The sequence below is a fragment of the Leptinotarsa decemlineata genome, unplaced genomic scaffold, assembly GCF_025532065.1.
Source record: "Leptinotarsa decemlineata unplaced genomic scaffold, Ldec_3_MD MMD2_tig00026282_RagTag_RagTag, whole genome shotgun sequence".
Lineage (NCBI taxonomy): Eukaryota > Metazoa > Arthropoda > Insecta > Coleoptera > Chrysomelidae > Leptinotarsa > Leptinotarsa decemlineata.
In genome coordinates this window covers 7,266,421-7,289,263 of record NW_027412668.1, presented here as the reverse complement: position 1 = coordinate 7,289,263, position 22,843 = coordinate 7,266,421, and the positions used below count along the sequence as shown (strand labels likewise).

Genomic DNA, 22,843 nt, shown 5'->3' with positions numbered 1-22,843 from the left:
TAACTTCTTATCAAATTTTGTTTGTTGGCATATTAGGCGTATACATTCTCGAACCATCAGTCCACCCTTTCGTAACTGTATCGTGAGCGACATACAAAGTTTCGTCCAAATTGAAAATTTGCCGTTTTTCTTGTCTATATTTAGTTATTTCTTCTAAGTATTTGTTACGGAATTCCACTATTCTTCAGCGTTCCATAACTGCTTGACGTTGATTTATTATTTTAAATCCAAATCCTACTTTTTTTTATCCAATTCTGAAGAGTTTTGTCACAGCATCTCATGTTTAGGCCGGAAGTGTTCAATTTCTTCCTCATGATTTCAGTTGTAGGAATCTCATTGCTTTTGTAACAGTCGTATATTGTTTTTTTGAATGATTTTATTAGATGAACATCTAAAGGTTTTGGTAATCCTGTATCACATCGCGTCTTGCGTTCATAAGGTTTGTTTTTGACTATTTTACGAACAGTTGAAAAAGGTCAAATCTGAGATGTAGATTCTCATATTCATTGAAACATACTGTGTTTCAATATTCAAATGCATCCGAATCTTATTCACTGGTATCTCAATTTCGCATTTTTCACCATCGCTACTGGAATCACTACACTGGAAAAACTCTGCGTTGTTATCACACTCGTTATTACTATTAGTACTTGTCCAAGGACGCCACATTTTGAACAGATAACATAAGTAATTATAACTGCACCAATATCGAATTTCAACACTCAAATCGCGATCAGTTCCTGAACTGAGAATTGATGGCACGACGGCGATAACCATCCCCGCATTCCCCGATTTCTATTCGTCACCGTAACATGACTTCAAATTTAATTTTATGACTCTTCCGCCAATCATGAAACTCGGTTAGTAAAAATTATCTAATACGAACTGCTAATTCTATATGCCACGTGGACTAGTTCGCAGCCGGTTCATTTCTATGTATTGGTTTTTTTGGCCTTTGAGAGTGCCGCCAAATTTAAGTGTGCACAATATCGTGTACTTCGATTATATCTCAATTATCGATACCAATATTGAAACATGGACTATTCAACTTTTATAACATCCAAAAACATACTTGTGGAATTCTCCAACTACCGATGGTTCCTGAACTACTTTGAGTAGTTGTAAGTAGGTGGAGAAATCCACAAGTAGCGCCCAGAAACGAAAAAAAAAAATGTCAAAATTGTTTCATTATTATCAGAGATAGTGTCATGATTTTTTTATCAAGTAACGGATCTGTCAGTTCATTCATTATATAATGGTACAAATAAATGTAGCATTAAATATATGAGGTCGATAATATCGTTCATGAGTTTTCTATAAGTGATGAATAAAAAAAATAGGTAATAGCCTTTTTACGGTTCTGTCAATGTTTGTGCAGTCGTGATGTTTAAATTTAGGGTCCAACCTTAAAAAATAAAACAAAACACCACCCCTCGTTTTAAATCACCCTTCCATATTCTGCTGCGCGGCCAGAAAGTAGTAGTATAGCCTCGCTCCCTTAAAAACGTTTCAAGAATCGATGCATTGAAGTATTTTTTTAAAAAATTCGTTGATAGTTTGTCGTGAAACAAAAACGGGTAATTCTGGTTGAGATTTTAACAGAAACCTACCTATTTTCCTAGAATTTCCATCATTATGTAATTGACAACTGTAACAATTGTATAAATCAGTAAAGTTAATAGTGTGAAAGAGTTTTATTATAATTGATAGTGCTATTCATTCTCAAATGCATGCCATTGTGCAATTGCATTTTTTAAAGGATAAATGAAATTTTTCGGGAAAACATTAAAAAAATAGTATTGGAATGTATTTTTCAAAAACTATCTATTTTAACAAAATATCAATATTGAGGAACCTCTAGATTGGTGCTGAAGAGACAATAAGGGAAGTGCCTTATTCCGAAACATCGATGTCCGCTATTGAGGATGACAGTTTTCCGTGTGAGTGAAATTTTTCTTCTTCATACACTATATCGTGCAGCAATAATAATATCTGATTCAATTCTATAACGAATGTTTGGAGTATACACTGAATAGAAAAAAAGTATTTTTTGTATAATTCCATGTTCATATAAAAGTAGTTGTTTCTAAAGCATTTTTTGTTTCATTTTGTGTCTGAAAGTTACTTCTTTGCATGATCTACACATGAATAAATGGTTTCTTATTGTTGATATTTACTGCCATTTATAAATAGTTGATTATTAAATATGTTTATATGCAATAAAAATTTTAAAAAAAACTTTTTTTATTATTAGATTGTAAGATTCTCAAAAAAAATTCGATTAGCTATTATAATAATAACAAAACAATTTTTGAAATAATGACATTGAAGAAATAAAGAAAATTATATTAATGTAGCTTTTAATTTTTCAACATTTTGATTGTTCATAAATATATGAAAAATAATTGAATATTTCCAATTTTTCCAACGAGTATCATTTCTAAAGTTTTCAAAGACTAACTCCAAGAAATAAAAATTCCGGCCCCATTTCATAAATTATCAATTATGTAAACCTCCAACTTAAAAAAAAATGTTTATCAACAAAATTGCTATAATTTTTTGCCAGTTCATTGTTATATTAAGTGGGTTGAAATTTTTGTTGTTAAAGCGACTGATTTGGGTGTCGTATTGGCGAGTCATATCACCTGTTTTTACATGTATTTTCACCGCTCAATTGAAAATATAAATATTGGTGCTACAATTCAAACTTTGAATATCTGAAATATTTCTTGAGATATTTGCAAATAACTTTGCTGAAAGAGTAAATTAATCTGTCTGAAATAACGAATCGAGTGACACCTCAGTCATAATTTACGATAAAGAAGGAACTTAAATTATGTGAAATGTCACTTGTGTAATCCAAATTGCTCATGTGGAAAACTTGGTACGTTAAATCATCTAATTCTAGAATGTATTGAAAATAAAGGACATATTGATAATCTATACGAAATACTGAAAAGTGAAAATATAACATTCCCAATAAGATTAAAAAAATTTCTAGTCAATAGAAAAAATACAAATCTTTTTAAAATTCTGTTCCAATATATCAAAAAAGTTAATTTAGAAAAATAATTTCACTTTGAAGTGAGTATGTATTCTCTATAAGTCGCGTTCTGTCACGTCCCTAACGAATGTAAATCCGTTCGAATAGTGTAATGTGATGATAAGAAAAACAGAAAGAAGAAAAAAATTGAAAAAAGGAAAAAAAGAATGGAACAAATTTTAAAAAATGAAAAAGTGAAAAAAAATAAAACAAGAGAAAAAAATGTGTGTATTTTTAAATTCCTGGATAACTCGCACAAAACCAGAAATAAAAAAAATAAAAAGAAAAGTCAAAAAAAAGAAAATGAAAACAACTTATTGGGACTAACCAAATACTAACTTTTTGAACTAAATAAGAATGTATTATAAATCTAGAAAATATCAAAATATTATAGAAACTTTACATGTTAAAATAGATAATTTACGATGAAGACGGAACTTAAATTATGTGAAATGTTACTTGTGTAATTCAAATTGCTCATGTGGAAAAATTGGTACGTTAAATCATCTATTTCTATTATGTATTGAAAATAAAGAACATATTGATAACCTATACGAAATACTGGAAAGTGAAAATAAGACATTCCCAATAAAATTGGAAGAATTTCTAGTCAATAGAAAAAAATACAAATCTTTTTAAAATTCTATTCCAATATATTAAAAAAGTTAATTTAGAAATATCATTTTACTTTCCAGTGGGTATGTATTCTCTATACATTGTAGAATAAAACTAACAAGACTACCAGCTAGCCTATAAGTCGCGTTTTGTCACGTCCCAACCGAATGTAAATCCGTTCGAATAGTGTAATGTGATGATAAGAAAAACAGAAAGGAGGAAAAAATTATAAAAAAAAAGAATGGAACAAATAAAAAAATAAAAAAGGGAGAGAAAATGTGTATATATTTAAATTCCTAGATAACTCAAACAAAACAGGAAATAAAAAAGTTGAAAATAGTTAAAATGAAAACAAATATTGAAAAATGAATGAAATAGTAAGAGAAAAAAAAAAGAAAAAAACAACTTATTAGGACTAACCAAATACTAACTTTTAGAACTAAATAAGAATGTATTATAAATCTAGAAAATATCAAAATATTGTAGAAACTTTACATGTTAAAATAGATAATTTACGATGAAGACGGAACTTAAATTATGTGTAATGTTACTTGTGTAATTCAAATTGCTCATGTGGAAAAATTGGTACGTTAAATCATCTAGTTCTACTATGTATTGAAAATAAAGAACATACTGATAACCTATACGAAATACTGGAAAGTGAAAATATGATATTCCCAATAAAATTGGAAGAATTTCTAGTCAATAGAAAAAATACAAATCTTTTTAAAATTCTATTCCAATATATTAAAAAAGTTAATTTAGAAATATCATTTTACTTTCCAGTGGGTATGTATTCTCTATACATTGTAGAATAAAACTAACAAGACTACCAGCTAACCTATAAGTCGCGTTCTGTCACGTCCCAACCGAATGTAAATCCGTTCGAATAGTGTAATGTGATGATAAGAAAAACAGAAAGGAGAAAAAAATTATAAAAAAAATAATGGAACAAATAAAAAAATAAAAAAGGGAGAGAAAATGTGTATATATTTAAATTCCTAGATAACTCAAACAAAACAGGAAATACAAAAAAGTTGAAAAAAATTAAAATGAAAACAAATATTGAAAAATGAATGAAATAGTAAGAAAAAAAAAGAAAAAAACAACTTATTAGGACTAACCAAATACTAACTTTTAGAACTAAATGAGAATGTATTATAAATCTAGAAAATATCAAAATATTGTAGAAACTTCACATGTTAAAATAGATAATTTACGATGAAGACGGAACTTAAATTATGTGAAATGTTACTTGTGTAATTCAAATTGCTCATGTGGAAAAATTGGTACGTTAAATCATCTAGTTCTACTATGTATTGAAAATAAAGAACATATTGATAACATATACGAAATACTGGAAAGTGAAAATATGACATTCCCAATAAAATTGGAAGAATTTCTAGTCAATAGAAAAAATACAAATCTTTTTAAAATTCTATTCCAATATATTAAAAAAGTTAATTTAGAAATATCATTTTACTTTCCAGTGGGTATGTATTCTCTATACATTGTAGAATAAAACTAACAAGACTACCAGCTAACCTATAAGTCGCGTTCTGTCACGTCCCAACCGAATGTAAATCCGTTCGAATAGTGTAATGTGATGATAAGAAAAACAGAAAGGAGAAAAAAATTATAAAAAAAATAATGGAACAAATAAAAAAATAAAAAAGGGAGAGAAAATGTGTATATATTTAAATTCCTAGATAACTCAAACAAAACAGGAAATACAAAAAAGTTGAAAAAAATTAAAATGAAAACAAATATTGAAAAATGAATGAAATAGTAAGAAAAAAAAAGAAAAAAACAACTTATTAGGACTAACCAAATACTAACTTTTAGAACTAAATGAGAATGTATTATAAATCTAGAAAATATCAAAATATTGTAGAAACTTCACATGTTAAAATAGATAATTTACGATGAAGACGGAACTTAAATTATGTGAAATGTTACTTGTGTAATTCAAATTGCTCATGTGGAAAAATTGGTACGTTAAATCATCTAGTTCTACTATGTATTGAAAATAAAGAACATATTGATAACATATACGAAATACTGGAAAGTGAAAATATGACATTCCCAATAAAATTGGAAGAATTTCTAGTCAATAGAAAAAATACAAATCTTTTTAAAATTCTATTCCAATATATTAAAAAAGTTAATTTAGAAATATCATTTTACTTTCCAGTGGGTATGTATTCTCTATACATTGTAGAATAAAACTAACAAGACTACCAGCTAGCCTATAAGTCGCGTTCTGTCACGTCCCAACCGAATGTGAATCCGTTCGAATAGTGTAATGTGATGATAAGAAAAACAGAAAGAAGGAAAAAATTAAAAAAGGAAAAAAGAATGGAACAAATTTGAAAAAATTAAAAAAGTAAAAAAGAAAACAAGAGAAAAAAATGTGTATATTTTTAAATTCCTGGATAACTCGCACAAAACCAGAAATAAAAAAAAATAAAATGAAAAGTTAAAAAAAAAGAAAATGAAAACAACTTATTAGGACTAACCAAATACTAACTTTTAGAACTAAATAAGAATGTCAATAGAAAAAATACAAATCTTTTTAAAATTCTATTCCAATTTATCAAAAAAGGTAATTTAGAAATATAATTTTACTTTTCAGTGAGTATGTATTCTCTATACATTGTAGTATAAAACTAACATGACTACCAGCTAGCCTATAAGTCGCGTTCTGTCACGTCCCAAACGAATGTGAATCCGTTCGAATAGTGTAATTTGAGGATAAGAAAAACAGAAAGAAGGAAAAAAGTAAAAAAAGGAAGAAAAAACGAATGGAACAAATAAGAAAATAAAAAAGAGAAAAAAAGTGTATATATTTAAATTCCTAGATAACTCAAACAAAACAAGAAATAAAAAAAAGTTGAAAAAAATTAAAATGAAAACAAATATTGAAAAATGAATGAAATAGTAAGAGAAAAAAAAAGAAAAAACAACTTATTAGGACTAACCAAATACTAACTTTCAGATTTTCATATTTGCAATACTTCAAGGCATCCATTACAATATGTTTTTACCTGGCATCCCCGTGGACTTCTAACCGGTTTTTGTTTAAACATTTTTAGGGGTATATCGCTGTACCATTAGCCCAGTCGAATTAGCTCAAAAAAGGGTCCAGCAACGCAAACACTTTTACTGTCAATTTTCTTTTCGGAAGTCTTTGGGGGGAGGTCAGTGGTAATCTAAATTTAAGTTCCCGGTTCCCGCCATCTTCAATTTACGGGTTGATTTTTTTTTATTGAATAACTCGTTTATTTTCAATTTTACATGAAAAATATTTGTTACAGAAGTTGTTTGGTATTAATTTTCCTACAATTTTAGTTTCGTCAATGTTTTTCCTTTGAACGATATTTTTCGATTTATACCCGAGAAAAGACGGGGGTTAAATCTTATCACTGTGCTATCACGTTTATTTTCCAGTTTTCGAGAAAAATTGTGATAAACAAATCCTAATTCGACTAGGGTACATAGGCACAGCAAACAAATACGAACGCGAAGCATTTTTTTTTTCGCGGCTCACAGCGACATTATCGACACCGAGAATCAGGGTCAACGAACATTACTCCGCATTATCATTCCGGTATCGTTATAGGACGTTACATCATTTAGTGATGTTGGCTTTCATTGTGGCGTTCGAGTAGACAATATGTCGTTTAGTTTAGCTAATTTAAAAAGCTCGACCGGAAATACCAATATAGACGACAATAAAATACAAAAAAGCATTATGATACCGGGTGTCGGGACCATATCGCACGATTAACTCGATCTGAGACTCTGGATACGTCGTTGTGAGGAGATATTGCAGATTATTTGCTGTTTTCAGGTCTGCAGGTTTTTGGGTCTATAGTGTGAATGTTCCTCAATTGTGGTTATTACAGCAAATGCAAGTTTGAACAAAATAAAGTTGAGTTTAATTCATGAGTTTTTCAAATTCACTTCGAACAGTATTCAAATTGATATTTCAACTGTTGGGTTTTAATTTTTGAAGGGATTTGTTTCTAATTCACATATTGGCAACAGCACCTATATCAAGTTGAAATAATTTATACGTACCTAGATATTCTACTTTGAAAAAGGAAAATTATCTTTATAAATCAATAATTAAGGCAAAATATAAATTATAGTTCAATACCACCTCCACAAGCCACATAAACAACAGCTGTTTTGTTATTTATTTATATAGAGGAAGATAGGTTAGGTACACAAAATTTCATATGTCACAGAATGTTTTGGAACTCTGAACATGAGTAAACAGAACAGCACGCCTCTGAAATACAGGTCTCAGATACAGGTAACAGATTCATTGTCCTTTATTAGCTATTACCGATGTTGCCAAATGGTGAAATAGAAAGGAATCCCTTTAAATGTTGAATGCATTATTTCATTCCTCTTTTTTAAGTATTTAAATAATTTTTCAAAGAGAAAGATTGAAATGATAAGTTTCAAATGTGTTGTTATAGAGCTCTTTTATGAAAACTACTTGATTTTCGTCAGGAGGAACATTCCCCATTGCGGTATATATCATCAAAGACGGTGCGTCCAGCAATAGTCGAAGTGCTCAGCATTAGGTTAGGTTAGGTCCAAAGTGAGTGGGTCTATACGACCCTCCACCGCAACCCGAAAGGGTTTATTGTGGCTCACACCTATTCACACTCCGCCATATAAACCCAGCTTCTCAACGAAGCCGATTAGTTTGTATGGTGAGTGGCATTTGAGGTCAAATGGTAAAAGTACGGCTCTGCCGAACTCTAAAAACCCGTTTTGGTCCCCAGCGGGGTAGACACAAAGTATGTGCTCTGCTGTTTCATCATTTTTCAAACAGACACACTATCTTTTGACAGTCTGAGTCTGCATATAATTATTCGAATGACAGTGATCTGTAAGAAGGCCTGTTAGACATCATAGTTCATCCCTATTGTAGTCCAACACATGTTTGGTATCAAGCTTCGAAGGGTGAATAAACGCCTTGGAGTGAGTCAATCCTGGAAGATTCTGCCAGAAGTGCATAAATCTTCTAGCCATCCAGATGTTCAATTTTTGTTTGGCAAAGCCTATATATAGCGATGCTAATGACAGGTTCTGGTCCGATGAAGTGCTCAGCATTGCTACGATCGGAAAACTGAAGGTGGCAAGCGTAATAGTCGGCAAGGTAGATACTGTCTACCGCAGTTGCAGCTGAAACGCCGGGCTCAAAAACCTTCAGATCTAGGATAATAAACTTTGAAACAGAAATCTGTTAGACTCCAGACCAGAAAGTCTACACACCATGATATAGATTTTATGGGTTCTAAAATAAGTGGTATAGTCGAAGTAACCTGTATTGTGAATAGTTAAAGCTATCGGCATCTCAAAGGCCAAAAAACCAATACAGAGAAATAATGCCGCTGCCAACTAGTCCACGTGGACTGAAGAATTGGCGGTTCGTATTGGATAATTTTTACTGACCGGGTTTTATGATTGGCTGAAGAGTCATAAAATTGAATTTGAAAACATGTTACGGTTACGAACAGAATGTGGGGACGAGTATCGCCGTTTTGTCGTCAATGCTCAGTTCAGGAACTGATCGCGATATGAGAGTTGAAATTCGATATTGGTGCAGTTACAATTATTTAAAAATTTTGTTATCTGTTGCGTCCTTGGACAAGTACAAATAGTAATAACGAGTGTGATAACAACGCAGACTTTTTCCTGTGTAGTGATTCCAATGCGAAAAAGAGATACCAGTGAATAAGATTCGGATGCATTTGAATATTGAAACACAGAGAGATGTTTCAATGTATGAATCCACACCTCAAGTTTGGTTTCGAGGGAAATAAACTATTAAAAGCAACTTCAGATTTGACCGAAATTTATTTCTCAACTGTACGTAAAATAGTCAAAAACAAACCTGATGAACGCAAGACGCGATGTAATACGGGATTACCAAAACCTTTAGATGTTTATCTAATAAAAATCATTCAAAAAAAATACGTTTGTTACAAAAGTAATGAGATTCCTACAACTGAAATCATAAGAAAGAAATTGAATACTTTCGGCCATAACGTGAGCTGCTGTGACAAAACTCTTCAGAATTGGATAAAGAAACTAGAATTTAGATTTAAAATAATAAACAAACGTCAAGTAGCTATGGAAAGCAAATAGTGGGATTGCGTAACAAATACTTAGACAAGAATATAGACAAGAACAACGACAAATTTTCTATTTGGACGAAACTTGGTATGACACCCACGACACAGTTACGAAAAGGTGGACTGATGGTTCAAGAATGTGTACGCCTAACATGCCCGCATGAGAAATGGTTTGAAAACACATTGATCCCAAATTTGGATGTGAATAGTGTAATAGTTCTTGACAACGCTTGCTATCATTCGCGACAGCTCATCAAAGTACCGAATAAAAATTCGAGGAAAGATGAAATATAAAGTTTTTTAATGGATAGCAATTTGTATTTTGAAGATAACTATACCAAAAACCAACTACTTGAAGTTTTACAGACAAAAACGTTTGAAATAGTGTATGCCCTTGAGAGTATTGCTGAAAAGTATGGACACACCATACTGAGACTTCCCCTGTATTTTTGTGTTTTCAGTCCCATCGAGTTGGTTTGGGGAAATTTGAAATAAAGCATCAGACTTAAAAATAATTTTATAATTTTCCAAAACTTTTGATAAGAAGTTAATAGAGCTAGTTAAAGAAGAATTATCTAATACTACCGAAGAAGACTGGCAGAAAAAGATTAAAAAAGTAATTTTAGTTGAAAAAGACTATATGGAGATTGGACACTTCCATATTAATGTTGGAAACAAATTCATTTATGATGACATTTAAATGATGACAGTGATAGTGAAACAGAGAATATGGAAGAGGTATTATCAGAAGCTTTCGAAGAAAGTTAGTGAAGTGTTTTTGAAACGATCGATTGTATATATATATATATATATATATATATATATATATACGTGTTCAGAAGTAGAATGTCGTTATACGCTCTACTGCCTACTATTTGAATGTTCTTGTTGATGTTGTTGTTTTGATTTTGATTTTATATATATATATATATATATATATATATATATATATATATATATATATATATATATATATAGTAAAATTGAATATAGTTTAGAATAAATATAGTAAAATTAAATAACGGGGTCTCTCAGTCAAAAAATCAAAACTCTGCTTCACTTTGCCGCTTTCAGTGGAAAGCTTCTTCAGGGCAGTAAAAATGAGTAAAAAACAATTAATTGAACTTATAAATCGACGAAAGAAAGTTAAACATTAATGGATTTTTTTGTTACCCTGATTTAAAAATCAGGAACTCAATTATCAGCTCAAATAACTTGATATGACTTGTTGGGTTTTTAATCAGAGATGAGTAATTCGATATTCTGGAAAACTAATTTCACCTTTATAAGCAACAATTGAACTCGAACTCCAGTATTATTAAAGGAAACCCGAAGCAATTTCTGTCGGATAGACTTTTAATAGGATCTATTCTAGATGAATGGGGTCAAGTCCGCGATATTCATCATACCCCACTAGATAATATTGCATAGTCCAATTTGGCCAATTGACTTCAATCGTTCTGTAAGTGAGTCTGATAATTTTGCGTCTGCCAGCACAACCGTGAGTAATTTGTGAATCACTCGTGTGGCCCGTTGGGGATTTTCGGTCTATCATCAAAAGTGTTTGTAATCTGCGATTTGTTTATGCGTCCAGGCTTTGAAATATCGCTGGTATAGTATACGTAATTTGCTATTCTTGAGGCTATTCCTCGACGTGAAAAAATACGATTTATAAACGTATTTAAACCGTATTTGAACATGTTATTCAAATTCTAGGAATTATTATTACTATTGTATACATAATTGGTGATTGTTAGTAGCATTTGAATAAGCTACAGTTAAGTGAGCTATTGATGTGACAAATCTTAATCGTAACTACTTTTTTTACTTATTATTTGTAGATTTTAACAGATCATTTCAGCCGAAAAAGACCTAACGATTATAGTTTATTTGTTCTTCCTCTTGAAGATGATCACTTGGTGATCGAAACACGTGTCGATGTGTTAAAATAACGTTTTGGTGTTGGGGAAAAGCTCCAGTAATATTCATTACTATACCAAAGGTTCCAAACAGTGCATCATAAATCAATGATATTGTCTAGAGATGTTTTTTGATTTCCTACCGGTATCACTAGAATAACCAGAATATAGGCATAGAAAATTCATAACAACCGATGTTACTAAAACTAACGCCAAGAATAATACTTGACAGTATTTACAATTTAGACAAGCATTTCGACAAATAATATTTAATTTCGAGTTCCTCCACCGCTATATTCCAAAGACCCCGTTTATTGAAACGGGACGAAAAGTAACAACTGGAAGAGGCAATAGTCATTGCGGTATCGAAATCAGCAAAAAATGGTATCTTTTGTAATATTCCAGGATGTGTGCGGAGAGAATGGAAGAATCCAACCTCATACACAAGTAACATAAAATGTCATTTTAAAAATTTGAAAAAAATCTAGTATTTTCTCAACACTTGAATGAATCCACCATTTTTCAAAAAGTTATTCAATTGTTAACTAACAAATTTTTTCTCAACCTCCGTTGGCATAAATAATGGGATAAAAGGTATAAATAATTGGCCTATAAATTTTAAACTTCGTGGAGCCCTTTTGATATATATAGTTCATATGATCCTGCGATAAAAGTTCATATGAATTCATTAATTTGTTACTTATGATTTTTTATAACTATTGCAAAATGAAATATCTAAAAATTGTTGATAATTTTTTTTTTCAATTGATATTTAGCTGTGTCTGTTTTCACATTGAACAATGACAGTTATTAACATGGGATATGATTTTTTTACGTAATTTGTTTATTAAATTGTTTTGAACAAATAAAGAAATTCAATATTTCTGAAATTTTTTTTTGTTATTTTTATTGTCTGGAGATAATTATGATTAAAAAATTTGTTTGTTCTTAATTTTAATTTTTAATTGTTTAAAATCGATTTTTTTTATATTTCGATTGTTTAAATAATTGTTAAGAAATAATTTTGCTTTTAAAAATCATAATTTACACTTTTAAATAGTTTGGCAAAAAAAAATTATTCATTATTTAATTGTTTATTAGTTTAACATTTTGTTATGAACAAATATTGACCAACGTTATATTTTTTTTCTGAAGCAGAATAAAATTATAAAAACAGCTATGTATAAAAAAGTGCCATAACTTTATTTTTATTTATTATTTATTACGGCTCATGCCGTTACAGTCGCGCGGAACCCTATTCTCAAAGTCAAATTAAAATTATAAATAATGGAGATAGAGTTTCGGGAGTCGGGACTTTTTTATCGGAAATTTCATCCTCTTTAACGAGCTTTTTTTGTACGGAGCCGATCCTCAGCATCAGGTCACGTTTATGATTAACATGCATTGTCATCGGTTCTGCACCAACATGCAAAATTTCAGGTCAATCGGATACCGGAAAGTGGGTCAAATTAAACTTGCCAGATTTGTTAACATAGGTACATACAAGTCAAGTTAAATACAATCTTTTAAAAAGCATTTTGTCATCCAGACTATAAGGGTCGTCCAAGCCTATTCACAAAATGAGTGTTATATTTGGTGGTTCCAAATTGGGCTAATGTTCTATGACGTTTACTCTCGTTTCTTGAAGTTATATAGACCTGGTTCATTGCTGGTATCTGTGTAGTATGGAATTGACGGAAATATTTTTGAAAGCATTTTGTTTTGTGAAACACAATCGTCTTGAAAGTGGAATGTTCAATAGTCTGTTCTGTTACTTCACGCTGTTATGAACGTGTCAAGATATGTGTGACAATATGCGTATAAGCATTTCCATAGCAGAAAAAGCGAGATTCTGTTAGTTCTTGAAAAAATTCACCACAGTGAACGCGAGTCTGGTCCAAAACCTTTTCGTTAAACTACTTTGGGAAAAGAATATATGCACCCAGTATTACCGATTCACTGGGTGCTGTCAACCTACCAATTTTTCTGAATATTTTCACAGTATCGAAATAAAGGTGACATCTATTTTTACCGCACCGCTGAAAACGCATAGTGTGACACGAGCCTAAAACTATTCCGGTAAAAACGAATAGTGGGACCCCAGCCTAAGATAATATAAGAAAAGTTGCAAAATTATATTCACTTGTGAATGACAAAACATAGATAAGAATCTGTGACTGTCACCATAGAAAAAACATGAAGTGGATGTTAAAATTTTGACTGCTTTGCTGAGAATAATCGATTCCTTGTTATCATTTCCACCCGTCTGGTATATAATGAAGTGATTGAAACGATAATGATTTAATGTTCGATCAAATCGAACACATAAACAAAACACAACCCGATTTCGTTTCGAAACCGTTCTCTGTATTTCTGGCTAGCAGGCGAGCAGCAGCATTTCCACTTCGATGAATAGCAGCATTTATCCGGCGTTGACGCGTAAATAGGTCGATAAACCCCAACCTAGACAAGTCGTATCGATTTTGAGGAGGCGGATGTTTCTGGTCCGCCCCAGTCTCCCATCCTTGTTAGCACAGCGGTACACCCCTAAACACGTTTCGAGAAAAACGGATCACGGATGAAACCTGACACGATGCAAAAAAAAACTCTAACGACGTTTTTTCGTACGTCTAATATTGCAAAAAATTAAAAAATCGATATCAACACACTTCTTATGTTTCTTGGGCTAAATAATAGTTATTTATTATACAAGGGAAAAAAAGTATTAGTTTTTAGCTCGAGAGCTAAAATCTAATATTTTTCCCGTGTATAAGACACCATTTTTTTTGTGTGACAGGAAAAACGACGATTTAATATTGAAAAAACATATTATTACAATATCGATGTGAAATTTAAATTTTTAAACAGGTATAGGCTGTTGTACTCATAGCGTTGCTAGGAAACCAATCAATAGAAAATCAAATATCTGTCAATTTATTATATTTTTATTAAAACAAAAATACAACATTAGGAGTACAGTTGCTCATTGATAGGTATACCAGCGATTTCCTCATCATAGTTTCAATGGAATGTGCAAAATCTGCAGTTTCTCTTAGCATATATCCAGATCTCAAGGTGGCTATTTGGAACATCACCTTAGCCATATTTTTTGCAATGGGATCACTAGGATCATCGTTTACCCTTTTGAGCAGTTCCTTCATCAATGGGTGACGCGGATTGATTTCTAATGTCTTCTTCTGACTTAAGTAGTAAGTGCGTTGGGGATCATCTGATTTTTGGTGGGCGTTGGATACGGCCAATCTTTCCATGTTACCAGTCAATTCATATCTGCTGGCCACTAGAGCACATGGAGATTCGCTCAACCTTTCAGAAACTACTGTTTTGACAATCTGGTTCTTCAGATCATCGTCATGCAACCATTTATTTAAAGGTTCAAAAGTAGACTTCAGTTGCTCCAAATTCTCCTTGTCTCCCTCAATCTCAGATAAACTGAAACCTTCTTTGGCCACAATCTGGAATTTTTTTCCTTCAAATTCAGGAATAGCTGAAATGGCATATTCATCAACAGCTTCGGTTAAATAGAGCACTTCATATCCTTTACGGAGTAATCTTTCAATGAATGGTGACTTCTCCACCTCTTCCTTTGAAGCCTCAGCAATGTAGAATATAGTATCTTGTTTCGGCTTCATTCTGCTGACATACTCTGCAAGGCCAGTGAACTGACCTCCGTTAGATGAGATGAATCTCAACAGTTTATCCAGTCTAGTTCGATTAGCAGGATCTTCAATAGTTCCCAGCTTGATGTTGGTGGAAAAGTCTTTACAGAACTTCTCATATTCCTTTTATACTGTGATTTGATTTAAAAATTGCGAACTTAGTGGTCAGTAGTTATTTTGAAAAATGTCTAATTCCAAGGTTTCTCTGACTCCACCGGAGTTAGTAGAAGCAGCGAAAGTACCGCCACAAAAATTATTGCCAGCTAAATCGCGGAAAATTTATGAAACAGCGTATTCAAGATGCATGGAATGGAAGATGAAAAAGACATGCAGTTCTTTCTCGGAGACGGTGTTAGTGGTTTATTTTTCGGAACTGGCACAACAACAAAAACCATCAACAGTGTGGTCGAATTATTCAATGATTAATAGTATATTATGCAACGATCATTTAATGATGGTTATTAAGACACGAGCATTAACCGGGATACGAAACGAGCCAAAGGCGAGTTTTGTATAGTATATGCGAGTGTATTAATAACCATTACATGAGAGTTGCATACGCTATTTTTTCTAAACCCGATAAATAATGAAATACTATAAATATTATATTTGTATTGAACACATTTACAGTAATTAACTCATATTTTTTTAAAAAAACACAAACCTAATGGTATTATCATGGATATATGAAAACTATAAAGATTCTAATTGTATTTATATTGAATATAACAACTGTAATTGATCTGATCTTTTAAAAATATTGGAGTCGATGGTATTCCTTCTATATCGCTGTTTTCAGACATTTTGATAATATAGGTAGGTAATATGAAAACTTATTTTGACAAATAAAGCAATTAGTTACTTAGGTTAGAATCTAGGACAAAAAAAAGAACAGGATTCTTGATTGAAAAATTATGGGTTTCTATTGGTTGATAATCTGTATCGATATGAAAAATCTGTATCATAATGGATATCATTATGAAACGGATTATGGTCATATAAGTGTATTGTTAGAGTACGGGTGTAGAAAAAAGTATGTTACAATCCAATAATAATGTAGACATTTCAAAATATTTCAAACTAATTACATTTCTGAAACAAAATGGGAAAGGTTACACGCCCAAGAAAGCTGCGATATTTACGAGTACACACACATATTAGTGACTTTTGAAATAATGCTCCCTATGAAGTTTATTTAATGGCCAAGGATGTTGTTGTATTTGGGATCGCAGGAGTTTGTCGAATTTGTGAAATCAGCCAGGTAACATTAGATGATATTGAAGATTCGGGAAGGTTATTAATTGTGAAACTCAAGCAAACAAAGAATGATGCAAACAGGATATTTGTAGTTACTGAAGAATATATTGAATTTTACCGAATGTACACAGCCCTTTGTCCAGCAGCAGCAAAGGATCACCGCCTGTTTTATGCATATCGCAATGGAAAATGTATCAGTCAGGTTTTGGGTAGCAATCAGTTTTTTAAGGTACCTGAAGCAGTGGCTAATTTTCTCCAACTTGAAAATGCCAATTCATATACAGGTCATTCATTTCGAAGATCGTCTGCTACACTTTTAGTTGAATCTGGGGAAGACTTGATGACACTAAAGAAACATGGCGGTTGGAAGTCATCAACGGTCGCTGAAGGGTATGTTGATAAATCGGTAGCACACAGGACAGAAATAGCTAATAAAGTGTTTAGAACGTTTGACAGTGCTGAAATAACACCCACACCCGATTTGCGACCAGGTACATCAACGACAGTTGTGTCCGTGGCAGAAAAAAATATAATTTCAACACAAGAAAATTCTACTGTTGTACCGAATAGTTCATGGAATATATCATTCAAGCAATGCACATTTATTAATTGTAATATATATGCATATCCGTGAAAAAAGTACTCACTTTTTTCCCGGGGAAAAAAGTAATTTCATAAAAAGTGACATTTTGTTACCTGTCATCAGAGATAAAATGTCAAACTTTTTTTCCGTCACAGAAAAAATACTTTTTTGTACAACTGTCATTAAAAGTGACATTTTTAATGGTTGTCAAGAGTATTAAAAGAACATGTTTACAAAATAGCGTGTTAAAAATATTTTAACAATAGTGTTGAAAGTATTTTTGATACGAGTTTTTTCGACCAAATAGCCATTAACAAAACATAATTATTCAATTTTTGAGAAAGTTTTATTATGAACAATAGATATAGATACAATTAAATTCTGTTACAAATGTGTTATATACATTAATTACATTAATATTTTTATTTATGAACATTAATATGAAAAGTACAATTAGAACAACTGCTGATATTAATACCTTGCGATGTTGAAGAGCCTTGTAATATGTTTGAACTAGCTGAGTTGACAATTTCATGGGCATTAACATTTAAGTGATGAGGATGATGCTGTAACGCTGGACCTATATAGCTGATGGGATTATTGTTTCAGCAATAGCATTTTTATAAGAAATATATTGATCGATATAACCCTCATCTACTGTTGTAGACTTCCATCCTCCGGGCTTCTTAATATGCGTTATATTTGCTCCTGATTCTGCTAGCAAAGAAGCAGGAGACCTTGTGAAACAGTGACCTGCATATATCTTTGGTTTCGGGAGGTTCAGAAACTCAGAAATGGTAGAGGGCATTTTTCCAGACGTGTTTATACCAACTGGATTGGCACTGCATTTATAATTTGAGTATTTAAAAAAAGAACGTTGATGATTGATAACAGAAGAGAGTAATGCAACGTATTTATTAAAATAATCAATGTTTTTTCCAACAATGCAGAAAGTACGACCTATTTTCGTTTTTGTGTTTTGAATTTGAACAATCAATGATTTATCCATTAATTTAATGTCTTCTATTAATAAATGGCACAGCTCTTCACCCGGCAGGATCCATATAATCCGAAAATAGAAGCAACTTTTATCATCAAATATTTTTCATCTGGCGCCTCATTTATAAAACTCTGGACTTGTTCAAACGTGAGAGTTTTTAATTTTTTGAATCTATAACTTTCATTGTTCCGCTTTAAGAATGCTATTACCTTGAAATATTTGCTTGTATTAACACCATTTTTAACGAGCGCACTCGACTTTATCATTGAAAACTTACTCCACAAAGTTGACGAATTCCATATTTTTGATTTCTCTTCTGGATAGGCTAAGAAGACGGAATTACTGAAATAGCCTTCGACGTTTTTTAAGTTTACACCAGCCATGAAAATTAGAATATGCAATGTCGTATTGCTGAGCCGATTTTTTTGGTAACAATTCAATTGAAACTCTTTCTGCAGCCTCTTCAATATCATCAGGAACACACAATTCCTCACTATTGTTCTTCATTATGCAAGACATTAAACACTAGCAAGAACTGTAAATGTGATTAGGCGTCACCTGACACGGCCACTTCACAGCAAATGCGATAACATAAAAATAGTTAACTGACAGGAGATGTTAAACTGTGTTTTTATAGAAATATTTAATTAATATACTTCATTAAAAAAACAGGAAACTTGTACAAAAAACTTTGTATGATATTTGTGTTAAAATTAAGTTATATTTTGTTCCGTGAAATTGCCCAACTCGCTACGCTCATTTCGTAAACTTTTGCACTCAGAAAATAAAAACTTACTTGTAACACTCATATCTTAAATAGCTATTTTACTTTACATGTTTATTTTAAAAACGCCTCGGGTGATTTTATGTCAAAAAATGAACAAAAAACTCCATATTGTTTTTATTTCATTCTGTACAGTAAATCACTAAAATCTGTACAAATGTACAAGTCGTGTACACTGTTTTTGCCAAATTGACGAGCACTAAGATTATAATAATCAGACTACTACAATATCAATTTGCAAACTACTAAAATGATATTTCAAAGAAATCACTTTTTCCACACTAGTAAAAAAATGTCTCTCGACTCGCGTATCGCTATCCAAGTTGGTAGTATTAGGAAATGATATGAATACTTTACTTTTAATATCTAAGGTAGGTCTATTTGATGATAATGAGCTTCATTATCTGAGGTAATGGGGGTCTACCTATCAAAATACTGAAATAGCAATAATCCGGTCAATCTAGACATTGGAAGGTACATAAATTTTCAACAACCTGCAAACGCGTGTAATTGTTCAAAACATAGTTAAAAATGAGATTTTAAAATTCCGAATGATTGCGATGCATGAAAAAAAATTTATTCGAGATCAAAGGTCGAACATCTCGAAAAAAATTGTTTTTTTCGCGATTTTCAGGAAAACGGCAAGTTTTATCATAAAATAACCTCACAGAAAAATTGTAGATCATAAAATTCTCTACAAAAAATGTATCAATACTTTTTTTTCTTAGAGCCACCGTTTCTGAGATACGACGAGTCAAAAAGTTGTAAAAGTTGTAATCGTCATTAAATGCACACGTTTCCACGCCACCTATGAGGTAGTGTACTTAGCGCGTTTTTTTAACGTGGTTTCCCCAGTAGGCCTATTCCACGTGTCTGTTGTGATTCTGTCAAATTGAAAACTCCCATAATAAAATATATTAGGAAGGGTTGGAAATTATAAAAGCGATTGAAATTAAAAAAAATTAAAAATTCATTCATCTGAGTCATAACCTTCAAATACTTCTTCTTGTCGTTTTTCTTCTTGGTCTTCTTCTTCTTGTTCTTCTTCTTGGTCTTCTTCTTCTTGTTCTTCTTCGTCTTCTTCTTCTTCTTGGTCTTCTTCTTCTTCTTGACGTTCATCCTGGGTGTAGGTAAACTGCGTCTAGAGTGATGTATCGCATGTTTCCTCGTTGGTATTAAATGAATCCTCCACTATTGGTGATTCAGCATTAGAACATGACTGGCCTTGACAATGTGTACGTGTCAGAGAACACAACAGTCCAACTTTTTTACAACCACATTTAGCGCTGCATCCCTTTTCACAGTTGCAAAAAATTGTGTTCAGCAGTTTTTCCGGCGCAGGTGGGAGTAAAGTCTGAATAGGTTTTAATGCATTGTCGACTAACTTCCAACCTCAGTCTTTTGGGTCTAGCTGATAACCAAGCCACACTTGAACTTGGTAATATACCCGGAGAAGATGTTGATGAGCAGCAACTGAGGTTGGAGGAAGACAAGCTAATTGCACCTGTTTCTTTTTTTAGTGTTTTTGACGAAACATGCATATCGATACTTATCTAAGCAGGTGTTTTTTTTCGGAGCTTTGTACATAGATAGAAGAAACTGAATCCCGTTGGTGATAATTTCTTGTTGAGTCGAATTACTTTTTTTTGAAAACTTCAGCACATTGAACTAAATCTTGTTTTTCAAACATTTTAAAGACTGTTGCTTTACCCCTCCTGTAAAATGTAGACGTTGAATCACAGCCAGTTATTGCGTGTAAAAATAGTACATGATTTTGACTCTTTGCAAAAGTAGATAAACTTTTTGACGAATATATTTCGGTTTGACTTTGAGCTTTTCCTGGCTTCAGAAAGAAAATAGTTTTTTCAGGTGGAGTTCGAGCAGTAAGAAGTACGAGTAAGTCTACATCTTCACCAACAACAATAGTTGTATTTGTCAAATTAAATTGCTCTATAGCTGTTTCAATAATCAGTACGTCGGCATCGTTATTAGCCTGTTCAACCAATATATTTTCGCCAATAAACTTAGCCTTCAACATTGAAATGAATCGAGATTTGTTGTGAGTATTTGCAAGAAATTTCTGTTGACTGGTAGAAACTGTCATAAGTTCATCAAATAGAATATCGGAAGATGAAGATAGATAATCAATCGTGACATCGTGTACTTAGAGCTTGTCAAATATAGGAGCTCAGTTCCCATAGTTTACAAGGTCTGTTAAAAAAATGTGAATTTTCATTTTCTCTAAAAAATATAAATTCATAAATTTCAACGAGTTTCCATATAGATTTTCATCAAGTATCGGCCAGTTCTATTCAATCTTAGGGTTTGTTATTCGCAATACTGGTACACCTCCTTGGTGGTTAACTTGTGTGTTTCAAAACATTTTTAGGGGTGCACCACTGTATTAGGGTAGTTTCTGGCCCGTCCCAGCCTCCGATCTCTGTTGTGTGTCGCCCCATTTCAACGAAATGCAATTTCCTCCTGTTCGAAAACTTCCAAGGAAACTCGCATCGATCTTCGAACTCCGAGTACTGGGAAGTGTAACGACATCGCGGTGGTTTTATCTCGATAATTTATTTTTATCTGTGCGTTTTACCGAGTGGTCGGCGGAAACTTATTCATCTTCGGTTGGTTTTCGATAGTGAGTAGTGATAATGATGAAGCATTCATTGTCCAACCGTAACTGACATTCATAAGGCGATTTCAAACAAGAAATACGAATAAATATAACTGTTATTATTTTTTTTTTAATACACTCCCGCCTTTAGGACTGGCAAATGGCATTCTATGGTCCTTAGAGCGGACCCAAAAAAATGTTATTGGATAAGTCGATCGGTCGATAGTCAGGCGGTTCAACGTCGGTGCTTTGTTCACTCACTCGAATTGACTGCCGTGTTTGCCGGTGGTTCAAGCCCCAGTCGGAACGATCGATTTTCACTTGCTATCGTCCAACCCGTGTTAGGAATCACACGTTGAAAGGTAAGACCTCGTTAATCCTTAGCTCGTTAATCCTCGACTTCTGAGGGTTGTCGTTCGTAGGGGTGCGACAGCTGATTAACGGAAAAACTTTTTTTTTCAAGTTAGAAGTTGAGAATATTACCGAATTACCTATAGAAATGGTATTTTCAGATTTATAAAATTTTGACGTCCTGCTGAGAAGTAAAGTTTCAATGTCAAATGATTCACCAAGGGTGGCATTGTAATTGGAATATACTGTATGTAGCAAACGATTGAAGCCAATATATCTCAAATATCTCAAATGAGTGATATTTTTATTGAATTTGAAACATATTTGAAGGCTCAATCATTCGCACATTGCAAAATATCCAGGAAGGTTTCGGAAACAAATCGGTTATGCCGGAATTTCGTTGTAAGTAGCAAGTGTAGGAATGAAAATAGAACACTTGAAGTCGTGGAATGATGAGTTTATTGACTTAGAATGAGTAAACTCACATAAACTAAGTTTTAATCCATTTCGGCAGGTGTTCAACGACGCCATCTTTACTAAACAAGAGTTAATCTCTTTCGGTGTGTTACCATCCGTTGTTTCCTGGATTTAATCGAGGCTTACATTGTTAAGACTTCCACCATATGGTCTTCGCACATGTTGGGATTTATACCAGATTAGGAATGCATTTGAAAACAAATTGAAATCCCACAACTACATACGCAGTATTCATACTGAAAGATCGTCTTGAAGGACTTTCGAGGATTTACTCGCGTTTTTGAGTCATAGAATAATTCTAATGATTGTATTTTTAGTTGAATGCTCTTTAATTAGTTCAATGCCGAATACAACATGTAAAA

General features: G+C 32.3%; 1 protein-coding gene across 2 annotated transcripts in view; it reads left to right on the top strand.

The window, feature by feature from the left end:
• The window catches only part of Fak (protein tyrosine kinase 2 Fak), a 117,919-nt gene that overhangs the window by 11,433 nt on the left and 83,643 nt on the right, over positions 1-22,843 (top strand). The window lies entirely within an intron of this gene.